This window comes from Sparus aurata, chromosome 1 (assembly GCF_900880675.1).
Source record: "Sparus aurata chromosome 1, fSpaAur1.1, whole genome shotgun sequence".
NCBI lineage: Eukaryota > Metazoa > Chordata > Actinopteri > Spariformes > Sparidae > Sparus > Sparus aurata.
Genome location: NC_044187.1, coordinates 33,346,029 through 33,362,383, shown reverse-complemented (window position 1 = coordinate 33,362,383; position 16,355 = coordinate 33,346,029). Strand labels below are relative to the sequence as shown.

Below are 16,355 nucleotides of genomic sequence, written 5' to 3'. Positions count from 1 at the left end.
TGTATACAACGCCTGACTCCAATTTACACATGCAGATGTGTTCCTGTTGTCGCCAACAACACACACACACACACACACACACACACACACCCACACACACACACAAGGAGCTATGTTATCACCAAATGTGATTAACGCTGTAAAACGATTAACATCGGGGTATTTATTCAAATCTAGACATCAAACACATTCTTTCTTCTTTTTTATCTCCACAGATCACAGAAGTTACTGTCAGGGGAGAAAGGCGCCTTCCGATCAGCTCAGCGGCCAGCTCGGCCAAACAAGGCCCGCGCTTTCAGCACAACTCCCTCGCTCTCTTTCATCATTTACAGAGGGAGCGTGCCGCGCCAGCGCTGTCCTCCGCCAGGACAAGGCCGCTCACTGTCAGGCGGACAATGGACAGTAGAGCTGGAGGTGGCAGTGGACTCATTGCGACGGATGATGTCACCGGCATCAGACCCTGACACAGCCAGACACCGAGCAGGGGGTCGGCGGGTCAAGAGCTGAGGGCGGACTGCGAAATGGTGACAGCGACGAGGGGCTGTAGAGTCGAGGGGCTGGGGGGGGGGCATGAATGGAGAGTGTGTGTCGGAGTGTGTGTTCATGGCACATCTGAAAGAAACACTCCAAGCAAAATATATACAGTCGTGCATAGAACAAGGAATGAAGAAGCTCCAGACACGAGAAACAAAAGATGAGCTTTTGTGCTGCTGCAGAGGGCTGATGCCATCTGATAACACAGTCATGTGAACTGTGCACATTCTGTTAATGCACAGAGCAACAGCTACAGAGGAGCCAGTATACACCTCCAAGCAACATATTCACTACACTACACCAATAACTTAGCAATGATCAACTAATACTGATCAACATCTACATTATGATACTGTATATTTTCATATTTTTGCCTCTTGTCCCTACCATGGCTACCATATCTATATATATATATATATATATATGTGTGTGTGTGTGTGTGTGTGTGTACACACTACGAGGCAGGAGGAGTTCAAAATGTATTTTCCTTTCCACAGTTCATCTGAGAGCATAATGTTGGAGGTTTCAGAGCGGGCTCAAATCAAAGTGTCTGATGCTCTCTAGTATCCACAAAAAGCATTTTAAATGAGTCTATCAGGGGCCTTGCCTCAGATTCAGGCCCCCTAGTGGCATTTTACTGTACTTTAACTGTGATTTTGAGGAAGTACTGACCTAAAACCATTTAAATATTTGGATGTTTGACTCAAAGTTACAGGAAAGTGTTTTCTAGTTTCTATTTGATGAGATGGGATAATCATCGGTGTCTGCAGTTTCACTCTTACTTAAATATGCATTGCACCGTGTAATCTACTTGGTTATTATCATGATTAAGTTCAGTTTCAATTAAATTCCAAACATTTCTGAATTTTTGTAGCCAATAAGTCTGATCTGATCACAAATGGGCGACCATGACCGCTGAGCAGAACGACACAGTGAAGATTTGGAGAAACAGAAACCTCTTTGATTGAAAGCCTGCTGTTGATAATGCATTAAAGGGGCACTATGTAGTTTTGGAGAACAAAAGGTCCGAATTTTTAATATCTACAATGTTAATGAGGTAATAATTCAAACTCAGCTGTTTTCAGAGGAAAGTAAGGTCCCTGAAACACTGTTTGAAGCTAGAAAGGTGGCAGGGTCCGCCACATATAAACAGGTAAAACATTATGAAACTGTGTTGTCCTTTAAGGTCAGTCTGTTTATATTATATCATATTGATTGATTTTTGATTGATTAAAAGTTCTTCCCCAAAATTAAATAGTGCACCTTTAAACATCAAACTAACCAATGCTCTGAGTAGTGTTTGATTAGAATAATTTGTAGTTTTACTTAAGTATATATATACATATACTTCTAATTGAGTAATATTTCAGTAATGTAATTGCACTCATACTTGAGAACAGATCTTCTGTACTCTTTCCACCACTTCAGTGAGAGGGTAGGATCACAGCGTTCATACATTTTTTTTTTTTTTTTACAGTTTTGTAAAACATTGTAACATTGTTATGATGTAGTCAGTTTTGATCGTAGTTAGCAGCTACAAGTTGTTACAGACCGGGGATCTGTTTTTACGACAATGGTGTTGCACTCAGATACTGTGGGGGGGGCGCCAAATCGTACAACAAGCAGATTTCTACGCAATGTTGCTTTAACACTTTGGAAGTTTTACTCCAAGTTACAGTACATTTTTCCTCCTTACCCTTTCATAATTGGTAACCCCTTTTTGACCCCCCCCCCCCCCCCCCAGAAGGGAAATTAGGGTGATGCATCAACACAAGTATATGAAACACAAATATGATTAGAATAACAAGAAAGCTACACAGAAAAATTCAACGCTGCATTGAAAACAAAGCAAAGGAGCAACGCAGTTGTCACGCGGCATAAGGTATTTCAGCCATGGAGACGCTGTGTGTGAGAGTGTATGAGTGGGAACATCAAAACAGTTTAAATTGTGGCTAATCCCGGACTAAGATTATTCCTGATGGGAAATCTTCAGTGGAGATGCTGCGCCTCAGTTTCCATCTGGGATTATTGAACTCTTTCATTCACAGGCTTACATCTCACTGTGGCTAATCAGTCTTTAGTGTCTTAGCTTGCCGTTTAAAAAAAAAAAAGGGGGGGAAAAAAGAGGAGAAACGGAAATACGATATACATGGTGTAAACACACATGCCGGTGCGCGCCCCCCACATGCACACGCGCACGCACATGCGCTTGTTGATCTACTGTAATGCGGTGATACTGTAACCTTGCTGGATGTAGCTTAGTGCGAATTTGAGATGTGTTCCTTTGCTTTTTTGCTTTTTGGAAGGGAACATGAGGCCTAGGACGCCCATGTAGGTCAAAAACAAATCCTGCGCCTCAAGCTGGGAAGCCAGAAACTTCTTTGAGCATCTGAGAGGGAAGGGGAGCAGGAGCACTGAGTTTCTTCCAGGTGCTGCTTTTCACAGTGGTAATCCTGCCACGGCGTGACTGTGATTTTTTTTTTTTTTTTTTTTTTACAGAAAATCTCTCCAAACAGGGCCCAGATGGTGGGAGGTAAGAGGCGCGCACACATGCACAGAAAAACACGTTCATTCACACACACACACACACACACACACACACACACAGGCCTGTATACAGACACGGGCGTACACTTGAGCTTATAAAGTACAAAGCTCGCGTGTGCACACACACACACACACAAACACACTCAGACTGAAGGTGAGAGCTGACTTGTTGCTCCTGGGTGGTCTCTGTGTAAAGATAAGGCCAGCAGGAATAAGAGGGAGAGGAAGAGGAACAAGGCGAAACGGTCCCAGAACCTGTGCCTCGTCGATGGCACAGGTTCTGGGACCGTTGTGCCGTGTTCCTCTTTGATACACATGTGGAATGTCTGCGGCGGAGTGAGAGCTCCCTCCTTTTTCTAAGTTTAGCTCCGATTACAGAGAGCTCTCTTAATGACAATGAGTCAGGACCGACGGCGTGTCAACCTCCTCCTCTGCCCCTTTTTCCTCCTCTCATCAGCTCCGTCCGTGGAGGAGATCTACGCATCCTGACGGAGGAGAAACACCTCTGCTTTGCAGCGGCTGCCGGTCAGGCATGTCGGCCCCGACGAGCGCGTTAGCATGTGGAGGCCGCGGATACGGAGGACGTTTGAAATGAAGAGATAAAAGAGTTAATCTTCCACCGTTTCTAAACCGATTCCCTCCGTAGCTCCCTATTTATGTACGGAGGAGAGAAAGGGAAAAAAAAAAAAAAAAACTTGCTCCATCTCTCCCAGCCTTTCTCCATCGCTCCCTTTCTGTTTCATGTGGTTACTGGAACAACAATGTACATTCTGAGTGCCGGGGCCCTTTGATGTCGTTGCATTCACCGAGCCGTCTTAAACCGGAGGAGAAAAGAGAGGGCGAAAAAGACGCAGGAGAGATTCTGTGGTGTGCTTTTTCTCTCCCTCTTTCCATCTCCCTCTCTCTCTCTCTCTCTCTCACTGGCAAGGCATCTGACATCTCCCGGCAAAAGACAAATTCGGTTTCGCCTGTTAAGTCGTCAGTCAAAGCTGCGCAAGAGTTTTTTTTTTTTTCCTCCTCTTTCTTGCTCTCTCTCTCTGCCTCTTTCTCTCCGTCTCTCTCTCTTTCTCTCTTTCTCGCTCTCTGTCTTTGCTTCATTTCCGTGGATGCGGTGTTGTGAAGGCCGCTTACACGCTTTTCAAACAATAACAGTTCACCCCCCCTACCACAAGTTTCCTCTCTGCCAGAGCCCTACACATGCCAGCACATCCTTTAGAGAGCCTTGAACCGACAACAAACGCTAAGCATTTTCACCGCCGAGAGAAAAGAGGGGCCCATCCGCAAGCCCCTGTGTAATTAAACTAGATCTAATACTGTTATATGTTTCTCTTAGTGAGAGGGAGCGTTTCAGGGGCCGCTTTCTCACAGCGCTGAATGGCCGTTTCCAGGTCAACACAATGCCCTGCAAAGGGAGGAATAAAGCTATAGAAGAAGGACGTTGCACGTTTTTTTAAACTTGCTTTCGCAGGCTTTAGAGGACAGGGTCTCTGAAGACTGTCTTTGGGCTTCACAACTGCCTGAACTACACATGCACGCACTAATATTCTATATTTTCTGACTGTCAGTGAATCTCATTATAACGCCAAAACCCGGGTGCTCTCAATGCTCTCCGACTTCTGCAGCCTGTCTGTGGCACGCAGCCCGTTCACTGATGCCGAAGACTTCCTTCTTTAGTAGTAAGCCACAGATTTGTTCATTTATTTTTTAAGAAAAGGGGGATATACAGGGGGAAATGGAACGTTTGTTGGGGACTATTTTCTGCTTTTTGCCGTGCTGTTGTTCTTCCAATGTCATATCATATTCCAGGACCATCACTGCATCAAACCAATCGTATTTTTGCAATGCCACAACTTTGCAACGAGGGAAACAGATCACGATCTTTCCCTAAATTCGAGCCAAGTGGGTTTGTTGCCTAAACCTGACCAAACTGCGACCGAAAAAACTTTGTGAAAAAAAAGCACATTTAAACTGGGAGAGCCATTAGTACAGTGAGTACCTGCGCCAAGACCAGCAATCCCATTTATCTAAATCAAATTGTACTCACTCATAGATACCAGCCAATTAAATACAGCTATTTTTTTTCACATGGCACACAAACCCTGGACTCCTGGGTGGAAGCTTTGCACATGACCCGTTCAACCATAACTAACTCACCGTGTGCACTTTCTGGTCAGCTGCGATGACGTTCCTGGTGCAAATTAATCAAGGACTCGAGGTTCATCTGTTTGTGAGTCTCCAACTCAGGATTGTACAGCAAAATGTTAAGTTGGAGTCTCTTTATGCGGCTCAAGAAAAAACTCTTTTTTAATGGTGGATTGTTGAACGTCAGTTCAGCAGTGTAACAGCCCGTGGAAAGAAGCAGCTCTGTAGTCTGTTGGCATGGCAGCGGCTACTTCTGCATCTTTTGCCGGACTACTAGTGAGGTTGGAGGAACAACACCAACATGGCGAGATGAGGTAAACCCAGATTCTGCCATCTGGCAAGAGTATTTACTGCCGTACCACCAGATCATAGATCATCTTATTTCCTCAGGCTGTGAGACTCCTGAGCTACTCAGAACATCCTCAACACTCACAAACCATGAAAATAATCTTTTTTTTTCTCCTTGTGTTGCAAAACGGTACAACAACTTGCATTTTGTTGTGTAATGCCCTGTTATAGAATGATGTTTAAGTGAAACTTGACTCAAAATTCAAAATTAAGTGTTCTTAATAATTTTTGGATAGCAGTGTAGCTCTGTGGCACAAAGGGACGAGCTACATCAGGTTTTGGCCACACAGACTTTATTGCTTTGTTTGGTCTTTCATGCGATCTGTTGACAAAAAGGAAAACATAGACTATCCCCAGCCATAACTAATTAGTAATCTGATTATTCCATCATGAAACTGTCTTCCTCCAATAGGTTATTGGTTAAGAACTACCCTCATAGTGAGCCAGCTCTTTTCAGCACATCCACCATCCCTCCACAAGAACCCTGTCATGATGCTAATTGCACCTGACGTAGTTTTACCGCCAGGGCCTTTTGCAACTCTCTGCTACATATAAGAGACAGCCCGGAGTGTCTAAAAACCAACATCCTTCCAGTGCCCCTGTCCATCACCTTGGCAGAGAAGCATCACATCTCAATCTCTCTCCGCCGCGGTAGTCCGCTCGCCATCCGTTCACCTCCACCCCGGCCTCGCTGCCTATACTGAAGGCGGAAAGGAGAACATGAAAGAGCCAATCAAACACGAGGCATCAGAGCTGTCACTGGTGCCTGCAGAATGCAAAGTGTTATCAGAAATACAGCTGAACCTGATCCTCTGGTGCTCTGTCCTTCCCACAGGCAAAGTTATCCTTTCAACTCGCTGTGGCTTTCAATAACACACAAACAACAAAATAACGCCTGCGTCGTCAACTTCAGAGCGTTTGAATATGCAGAAAACATCCGAACACTGCTAATGGTGTGATAGTTAATATCTGTTCTGAGTCACGCCGCTCAGGGAGAAGAGGAACAGAACTTAAAGCCGATAAAGTTATGTATACGACTGTATTTTTTTATTTAAAGCGTCCCGACGTCCCCGTGCTTTTTGGTGTGTCCTTGTTAACTTCACCTCGCAGAAGCCTCTAAGTCGCGGCAACACTCCGACACGACAATCATCGGAGCCGAAGTTGCTCGCAGTGCGGCGGGCCTACAGCCTCTTCGACACGCTGAACACAGTGGCGCTATTGTCACAATGAGGGGAGGTGTGAGGATGTGCAGAGAGAATACCCAGAAGCCTCAAATACCCCACTGTCGGTGCAGATGAAAGGACGCCACCAAGCCAAATCACTTTATCAGCCCAAACAGCCCCTCTTATTGTCAGATGCCTCTCAGACGCTGGGTGCTGAGATGTCACACCACTAATTGAGAGTCACAACAAGGACTCTTGTTTGGCCCGCTCCGCCGGTTGTGTACAGCTACTGTAATCACCACAATAATTTGGCTCCCTGAAACATCAAATGGCGGCGTGGAAGCTGCAGGAATTTGCATCGCACCCTTTGATCTGGGAGATTTAAACAAAGCGAGCGCTCGCTCTGCGAAGGGCGTGAAGGTTGCGACGTCCTGCCCTTCCTCCCTTGTCTGCCTGTCAGTCCCGCTCCTGTCTGAACCACCTCTATTGTCGTTGTTATTTTGGCTACAAAAGCGGCGGAGCAATAAGAATCACGCATTAAAGACGAATATAACCCGGGGTTGACCAGGGGCCTTGTTTGTCTATTACACACCAACGGAGACAGACATCATTTTGGCAACACACCTGCAACAGTCTGATTGTTTACACCGCACCGGAGTCGGAACCTTGGGTCTGTAAGTCAGCGTGAATCTGTGCACATCAAAGCATCAGTTGACTTGATGTCAGACTACGTGACTTTTCTGCATTAAAAAGCTTGAGAACGAGCAAATCTTTGTCGTATGTTTTGTACAGTTGTGTACTGACATCGCCCCAAGTGCTTCGAACCCAGAGACATTTTAACCATATTTATTCTACGGTTATTTTATTCAAGCCAACAGTGTGTTCATTTGGTCATGTGTCGCTAAAACTTTCAAAGGAATCACTGAGCGATGGTTGAATGAGACTAAACTTAATGTAAACAAAATGTTTTAAAAAACGTGAAAGTGACGTAGATAGATCTGACTCAGCAATGGTTTACTGATGAAGACAACAACTCCCATGATTAAATGCATCTTAGATCTTTTGTTTTGATTGTCAGACATCACATACTATAAGTATAATAAGTATATATAGTTATATTCTACAGAATATGTTTGTGGTTGGGTTAAGTTGGACTTTAGCACGATTGCAAGATAGCCATTTGATCAGAATCTCTTTGTAAGTCTAGGCAAAAAGAGGCTTTTATAGACATGCTAACATCAGCATGCTAACCACGACAAAGCTAACCTGCAGTTGTTAAGCATCAGCGAAAGGTTCAGCACGTTCAACATCTTTGTTTAGCATTCTAACATTTGCAATTTAGCTCTAAACACAAAGTTAAGCGAGGCTGATGAGGATGTAGTTAGTTAGATATTTAGTGCAAGACCAACTGAAATTGCGACCACATGATGACCCCATAAAGTCACGGGATCACCTTCAGGAGAATCACACCAACAAAATGTATCTTCCTGCAGAAAGATAGCAGACTGTAGAGTCTCATCCCCAACTCGTCAAATACTGAAGCTTTGGGTTTGCAGCTCGGGCCGGACGCCAACCTGAAGCGTCAATATTAGCTGACCTGAGGATGAGACTCAACAATCAGCTACCCCTCTCCAGGAAGTTACATTTTATTGCTTTAATGTTTGTACCACATTCCAATATTGGTTTATTGGTTTTAAACCAAAAAAACATGCACTGCACTTATGTGATCCTGATGGAAAGGCAGGGGATCATCAGAGCCATTAGGATTCATCCTTTGTGGACCATGAATGTCGGTGCTTCATTTTGTGTAAATCCATTGAGCAGACTTTAAAATGTTCATGTTTGACCTGGTGGCGGCGCTAGAGGAAAAGTCAGGAGATCAACAAGCTCGTTAGCGTTCGTCCTCTGGGCCCCGTGGAGCACTTCCTTTTTCACGGCAGTCCATTTAATGTTTCATTTAATGTTCTGACCAAAGAAACGGACGGACCAAGAGAGCATCAGACCAACATAAACTCAATGGGCTATTGATCTCCGAATGAATGATGAACTCAGACACATCAAACGCAAAGATAATCAGCACGTTAGATTATTTGATCGCCATGGTTACAGTCTTTTTCCGTGACTTGAAAACCTAAATTCTGAGAACAATTGCTCGTTTCTGCGGATAAAATGCATCTCTGTGTCGCCCCGTCTGCGTTCCTTATCTGCCTCCCGCGCAGCCAAACCCACAGAGGAGGAACACTTGACACTGATTCCACATCATTGTCTGTGAGCGACCTCATCCTTTCCCTCGTCTCCCTCTGTGGCCCCCTCAGTGAGATCTGTGGGCTCACTCAGCCATGCGTACTGACGTCTAATCAACAGCAATTAACCCTGGCCTCGTTCACCGGGCTGCGGAGCTCGGAGATAATGAAGACACCACAGTGTTTTTTTGTTTTTTTTTCACACTCTGCTTTTGTCACACTCTGCTTTTGTCACCCGGACGCTCCCCTCACGGCTGACTGACAACGGAATGTGATCGGCCGACTCGGGGAAAGTGGACCTCCGATATTGCTGTGCCTGCTGGGTCAGCGCATGCAAGGCTGCGATGTAGGAAATGAGATACTGTACAAAGAGGGGGGGGGGGGGGGGGGGGGGGGGGGGTGTTCTGACTTTCAGGGTGGATTTTGTGTAGCATAAGATGTTATGCACATGGGAGGATAGGTGCTGCTGATGTGCGACAGACCTCATTTTAATTCCATTTCTCGTTCCTCGTGGCAGAGATAATGGAGTTCCTGGCCAATTCCTCCGCCGCATCTCTTTGTCTCACTCCAATCTCAGCGCGAGAGGCCGACCTGCACAACAAATAGGCACAGGACACATCCACACACAGCGTTATGGTCTTTTGTTCGAGACAAAGGCACTTTGCATAACAGAGCTGGCGAGCAGATCTCAGATGGAGTTTTGGAAAGCACCTTGTAATCTTGAGCAGAAGGACGATTCAAGTGTCAGTCAATCTCCCTTGCGAAAAAAAAGCAGGCGGGCTGGTCGGAGCCTTGGATGCAAAAATAGCATGGGAGATGGAGGACACCCCTGCTCTACCCCCACAACTGACCTTTGAAGAAAGATGTCTACATGAAACACTCTGAATTATCTATTCAAATGCCTGGAAACAATCTTTAGACAATGACACATCAATCAAACGCTCCCTGAACCGGGGATGGTTGGTTTATATAAACGCTGTCCATCTGGGGGAGAGATCTCAGCAAACGTTACATCTCCTTTTCTGTGGGGAGATGGCAGAGAAAAGAAAGACGGAAGTTCATAGAAAAAACTTAAAAATTCTGCTCTTTTTTTTTCTCTCTCCTCTCCTCTACTCTCCCTTTTTTTTTTTTTTTTTTTTCTTCTTTTTTCAAATCCCAGCGTGAATGTGTCGGCGAGCTCGTGGTATGCACCAAGATGAAAAGTAGAGGCCATCCCTTTGAAATCCTCCTCAAGTCAAAATTACCATTTCATTTCAACTCCAGCCAGGAAACGGAGAGCGGGGCCACTGCTAACTGCTTTGGGCATATCGTTATTTATTGTGTGTAAACTTTGGAGGAACATTGTTGCCTGGGAAAATGTGTTGTGTGGGTGGTGGAAGTGAGCAGTTGGAGCAACCACAAAGGGAGAGATCAGGCCTATTTTCTCTGTAGGAGGAACACATAAAAGTGAAAATAATGCCCATTATTACAGAAAAACAACATCAGACTTCTTTGCTCATAATTTTTCTCACAGCCAAGAAGTTACCACTGAAGCTAAACAACCAACCAGTTGACCCTATTTAGGTAACTGTATTATAATTCCCCCACCCCCTCTGCTCTTTTAATTACTAAGCTTTCTGTGTTAAATGGGCCATTATCTGAGCTGGAAGTAACTGTTTGTTTTCCATAATGGTCACATTAAGTCTGTCATGTCGTTTTATATAGTTGGCTTTATTTACCTCCTCACAGCAGGGGGTTAGCATCGCCTGAACTACAGTGGACCTACTTACAGAGACCTATACATTTAACACTAAGTCTTCTGAAAGGAAGGCTCAATTTGAGCCAGATTAATGATGAGGATGGTTTTCATATCTCTGATCACCGCTATCTTATTGTTTTTTTTGTCTTTTGCATTTCCTCGATGATATTAGACCTATCTGTTACAGTTATGTAGGCTAGTAACGATCAGATTATTAAAGAAATTGATGTCAGTAGCGAAATTTGACTCATGATTGTTAAAATGAATTCTATCAATGTTGTAACAACAGGACCAGGAGCCTCTGCTTAATTCACGGTAATAGCTCTGTGAGGCTGCACTGAGCTAAATGCTAACATGCTAAAGTGCATATAAAGACAAAGCTAGAATGATCGTGTTTGGCAGGCGTCATTTTTACCACGTTCTCTGTATTAGTTTAGTCTATTAGCATGCTAACACCTAGCGCTTAACTGAAGAGCAGAGGGTTGATGGGTGGGTGTTTCTTGTATGTGCCTTCTCACAGGCTCACATGGGTCATGCCTTTGGATTGAGGTTGTAGCAGTGTTTCTCGCCATATTTTGAAAATATAAATATAAAAAAAGTAATAATAGCAGCAGATAAGTGGGTCATGCTGCTGGGGTGGTAGCTTTGATACCTTTTCCCCCCCGAGAACCTGTCACTACTGGAATCCAAACTCAGCACTGCCTCTTCTCTATGATGGAGGAAACTGATAACCTTCTGCAGAAGGTGGGTGTTTACTTAAACGACCCAATCGAGACAAAGTATCACTTTAAGGCTACACTGATAAATTTTTTTTATATAAATAGTTGATCAAAAGACTGAATGTGATATCAAAGGGGTCCCCTTGATAGAAAGCACTGATTATTACCACTATATCTGTCATCCTGCTTAACTCTCAGCTTTGAGTTTTTTTAGTTTTGCATATTTGTATGGGGTTTCAACTTTCTTTATGCAGCGGCATGCAGTTAGTTTCAGCCGGAAAGGTTCTGATAACCTGCCTCAATACTACCTCTCCAGCACCCAGCACGGGACAGACAAAGTTAGCCGCTAGCTGGTGACAAGAGTCAGATATTTTATGTTGTAAATTGACCAAATCAGAGCTGACAGGAGAGTGAATGTTTGACCTGTCATGCGTAGACGGAAACACGAATGCTATGAGATATAATAATGTGTGTTTCAAAATTGCTCTGCTGCCCCCTGGTAGTCAAACAAATCTATTATTGCAGCTCTTATGTTTGGATAATTCAGCGTAACTTTGTTATTTTTGCGTACACTACATTTTTACCTCATCTCTGTTCTTCTCAGGTTATCAGAGAGACTAAAAACACACGTGAACAACAACACTACTATAATACTGCAAGGCAGTTAACATGAGGGAGAATATGATTCATACCATCAATCATGTTGTGACATTCTTCACACATATGATGGCTGTTATCACAGCATTTAATAGCATTAAGATCCCAAAGAGAGGGTGTGGACGGAGCCCAGTTGATTCATGACCAGCGGGGAAGCAGCAGAACTTTGTTGACTGTGTTCTCGTCTAACAAAAAAGTACATCTAATCTTAAACATATGGCTGAAGCCGGGGATTCATGCATGACAGCATGCGGAGCGTGGAAAAATACTGCTGTTGTCTTTTTTTTTTCTCTTCCCCTCAAATGTTACGTCTGCTCCTTGTACGTCCTGGATGTTTTTAACTGGTTTTCAGTAGACGTTTGGACGCGATGGTCCGAAAACTGCGCTCTTCATGAGGCTAAACGAGTGAAGAACCTGAACAAAAACAGGACGTTTGTTAAAGAACTAATACAATGCAGACTGTTTGATTCCCTAAAGACTTTGCAAGGCCTGATAAAGGGAAAAGCTGGTGCGCTCAAGGACGCAGAAAGGCTGTATGGGTGTATACTGTGTGTTCCTAGGTCTATATAACGCGACTTCCCCACTGTAATACAGATGAGAACTGTATTGGACATTTATGAGCGAAGTTCTCACAGAGAGGATGTTTTCTTGGCGTGCGCGGTGAGAGGAGGGGGTTCTCACTCTGGTCTTTTCACATGGCTTGTTACGATTTAATGAAGTGAATCACAATTGGTCTGTAATTCAAGAGTCCAACAAGCCTGTTCTGACTCGGTAACATCATCCCGGCTCTCCGCAGAGAGAAATTCCGCAAACGTGTCAGTTGAAGGAGTTGAAAAGCAAGCTGGGTGTTGCATATATATTTGGACTGCGAGGGCTTGTTCATTTGTTTTATCTATCCCACTTTTTTGTGTCCTCCACCTCGATTTATTTGTTCTGGCCTCACAGACATCGGACTTGGCCGTAGCGCTTATATATTTAAACAAGGGGCTGTTGAGGGGAGAGGGAAGTGTTCGACTAAACTCTAGTCGGGTCTCCTTAAACATTTAGACACAGCTCCGTCCGTGGGGGCAAGATGTTTACCTCAGCTGGTTCTTTTTCTTCGCTGCACTGGCCGCCAGTCTTTCTCCCTCGCTCTGCGCCCTGGAACGGCAGAGAAGGACACGGAAAGTCAGACGAGAAGAAACAAAGGCGGTCGCAGGAAGTAAACAAACCAATTGAGAGGAGCGCGAGGAAAAGACAGATGGAAACAAAAGGGAGTCAGTCGCACAGGACTGGATCGTCTTACAGGAAGCGCACACTCTGATACTTTAGCCACTGACCTCTCGTACACGGGGGGGGGGGGGGGGGGGGGGGGGGGGGAGGAGGGCTCTGCAGGCCCCATCTGCATGGCTTGTCCCTGGCTATGTGGCCATGTGCAGCACCTGGCCCACCGCCAGCGCCCAACGCCCCTTTGTGGTGGCCAGAGTGGCCGGTTGGGGTCTGCCTTTGATCCGGGGCCAAGTATTCATCTCTAAAGGAAGAGGAAGAGCAAAAAAAGAGAGAGAGAGGGGGAGAGGGAGAAAAGATAAACAGAGAAAAGAGGAAGGGGGGGGGGGAAAAGTCAACCTCTGCTGCCAATTATTGGAAAAACATCAAGGTCTTTTCTGTCTGTGTAAAGAGAAAGAAGAGAAAAGAGGGTAGGGGAGGTAGAAGACGAGATCGCCGTTTGATGGCTGGGCTCTGTGTTAGTTGGAGGATTGTGGCGAGGCGAGGCAGAAGCTGACCTGCAGGAGGTGATTACAGGTGGAGGGAGGTGTTTGTCTGGCTGCTAAGACTTGTTTTTTTTTTTTTTTTTGGTGTCTTCTCTTTCTTTCCTGTGTGCCCTTTTTTTTTTTTATCTCTCTACCTCTTCTTTCACTATCTCTCTCAGACTCCGTCTTCCTCTTGTTGTTGCCATCCTTATCGCTGTCTTTCTTTCCGTTACCACCGTGTGCTGTTAAACCACTTCACAAGGACGAATAAAGGTCATGTCTTTGTCTCCGTTGAGGTATTTCTGTCCATATGTCTGTCTGCACCTCTCTTTCTCTCTTTTTCTCTCTCTCTCTCTCTAGACTTGAACCTCTCACCGCGCACACACACACACACACACATTAACCGTGTCACCAAAGCAGGAAGCGACCGTGAATGACAGCCTGTATACCGAAGGAGCATGTCATACAAATGATGAGGATGTCATGACAACAAACAGAGGAGAGGATTACAGTGTTGTCAGTAAGCAAGACACATTTTAAAGCCCGTGAAGAGCAGAAATAATCACATAAATGATGCAGGTTACACTTCCACAGCTACTCTAACTTGGCCTAACAGGCTCAAGGCTCCCGCTTTGATTCCTTTTATTTTTGTTATTCAGGCTCTGCATACATGTGCTTTATCCCCCGAAAAAAAGAACAAAAAATCCTGCTTCTCATCACTAGTCAAAGCACATTTGCTAAGTACAACTATAACCTTTCACTATAGGATCAAATAACAGGGTTAAATTACTTGTTCGGTGTAGTTTTTGTTACGGGAGACGAGAGCTTCACTCTTGGCACAACCTTTTAACCTCTTTAGGCTGTCATCACCTCCAGACAGCACAGAGTCATGAACGGAGGAACAGCTTCAAATCTGCAATTTGACAAGGAACATATTGGTTTATTACAATGTTGTACTCTTAATGGTTTTTCCATGTTTAACACTTTTAATCAGACACGCTGCGCTTTCCATTACAAAGTTCCATGCGTTTCCTATATCGTCAAGCAGACCTATTTATTTATTTAGATTTTCAAAAAAGTTAAAAACGCCTCTCTCCCACAAAAAAACAGGGCTCCTGAAGTGCCTGAAACACCTCGTCAGTAGTCCCGCCTTCGGTCCATCACACTGTGTCACCATGTGTCACTTTCACATTACTTATGCCTAGTTCTTGGTTTGACACGTAGAAATAGATTTAGCACAGCTGCTCTGTTGTTGTTAGCGGTTGCAGGCTCAGGCGTGTGTGAACTGACGAATCAGAGCAGAGCTGGGTATTCAGTTGGGGGGGGGGGGGCCCTTGAGGGGTCCCGAGCAGAAAATTTGGGAATGTATTCACACTATAATTCCATCCATTAGCCAAATAATGACATTTCTGGTCATGGGTTTCATACATTTTCTGTGATAAATCATCTAAAAACGAGGTTACTGGTCAAATTTGATTCAGTTTATGCATCCTTGATGTTAAATAGTCAGAGAGCCCCTGATCTAAACTACAGCCTGGATGATACTGGTTATTTAAGGCCGATACCAATAATGATATATGGGACATGTTTTGTTTCTTGAATGTGAGCCCATAATATAGAATCACAATGTTAGCTGATGATGGCTTCCAAGTAGAAAACCCCTTTTTTGTCGGGATTCTGTTTCAAAGTGTTGTTTGAATTCATCCCAAACCAGCGGTTAGGTCAAGATGTGCTGTTGGATAGATATCAAAGACGCCGGCAAAGTAACGCAGTACATTAAATAAGCACGGCTGAAACATCAGAAAGGCTGAAGCACCATGTTTTACTACATATCGTTAAATGTTACAGTTATGGATGAAAGTGACGACACAGTTAAAGTTTGCACATTTCTCGTATCGCCACAGTGCAAATCAGCAGGCAGTTTTCTACCCAGAAGTAACTGCTGTTGTTAACACCACTTCATGGAGACTCGGTCAGTAGAGATACAACTGCGATGAGGGTTCTCTCTGTTTTGGTTATTTAAGTATTGTGAGGTGTACTTTGTGTTGAGCAGGACACAGATGCAAGATGAAGTTGTCAGTGGTCTTATTATCTATCAATACCGTGTCTGTAATAAGGTAATACTGACCGATCATTTCCACCAACGAATTTCTCACCAGCTGCTTTTATTCGAAAGATAATCCACAGGTGAGTGCAACTGACATATGCAGTAATTGTGGTGACACTTCATTTTAGAGTGTACTTATAAGCTCAATGCTTCGTATCAAATGAGACAAAAACTAAAAAAATAATATGTTCCTTATTAGACAGCAAACAAACACAGTCATGCCCTATTTATAAACCACACACCCAACTTACAAACTAAGCCTTTGTGTGTACAGCTGTGTATAACTGTGTTTATTTACTGTCTATATGCAATAGAAGACTGCGCAGCTAGAGGAAGTGCAGTAGGATGATGAACAAGATGGATGATTTAACTCAGATGTGGATTTCCTAGTGAGGAAGGCAGCGCTCTTAAAGGTTAATATGGCACA

General features: G+C 44.3%; 1 protein-coding gene across 2 annotated transcripts in view; it reads right to left on the bottom strand.

Moving 5' to 3' along the window:
• LOC115586804 (axin-2-like) overlaps positions 1 to 13,231 on the bottom strand; it is a 55,569-nt gene extending 42,338 nt beyond the window's left edge. Inside the window, exons 1-2 of one of the 2 annotated variants that reach the window (XM_030426184.1) lie at positions 13,172 to 13,231; positions 9,460 to 9,568 (exon numbers count right to left, since the gene is read on the bottom strand). The gene's annotated coding sequence lies outside the window, so the exon portion shown is untranslated. Of the gene's footprint in view, positions 1 to 9,459; positions 9,569 to 9,688; positions 9,904 to 13,171 lie in introns of those variants that run through there. The other variant, XM_030426193.1, reaches the window with a different exon arrangement.
• Between the last annotated feature and the right edge of the window lie 3,124 nt (positions 13,232 to 16,355).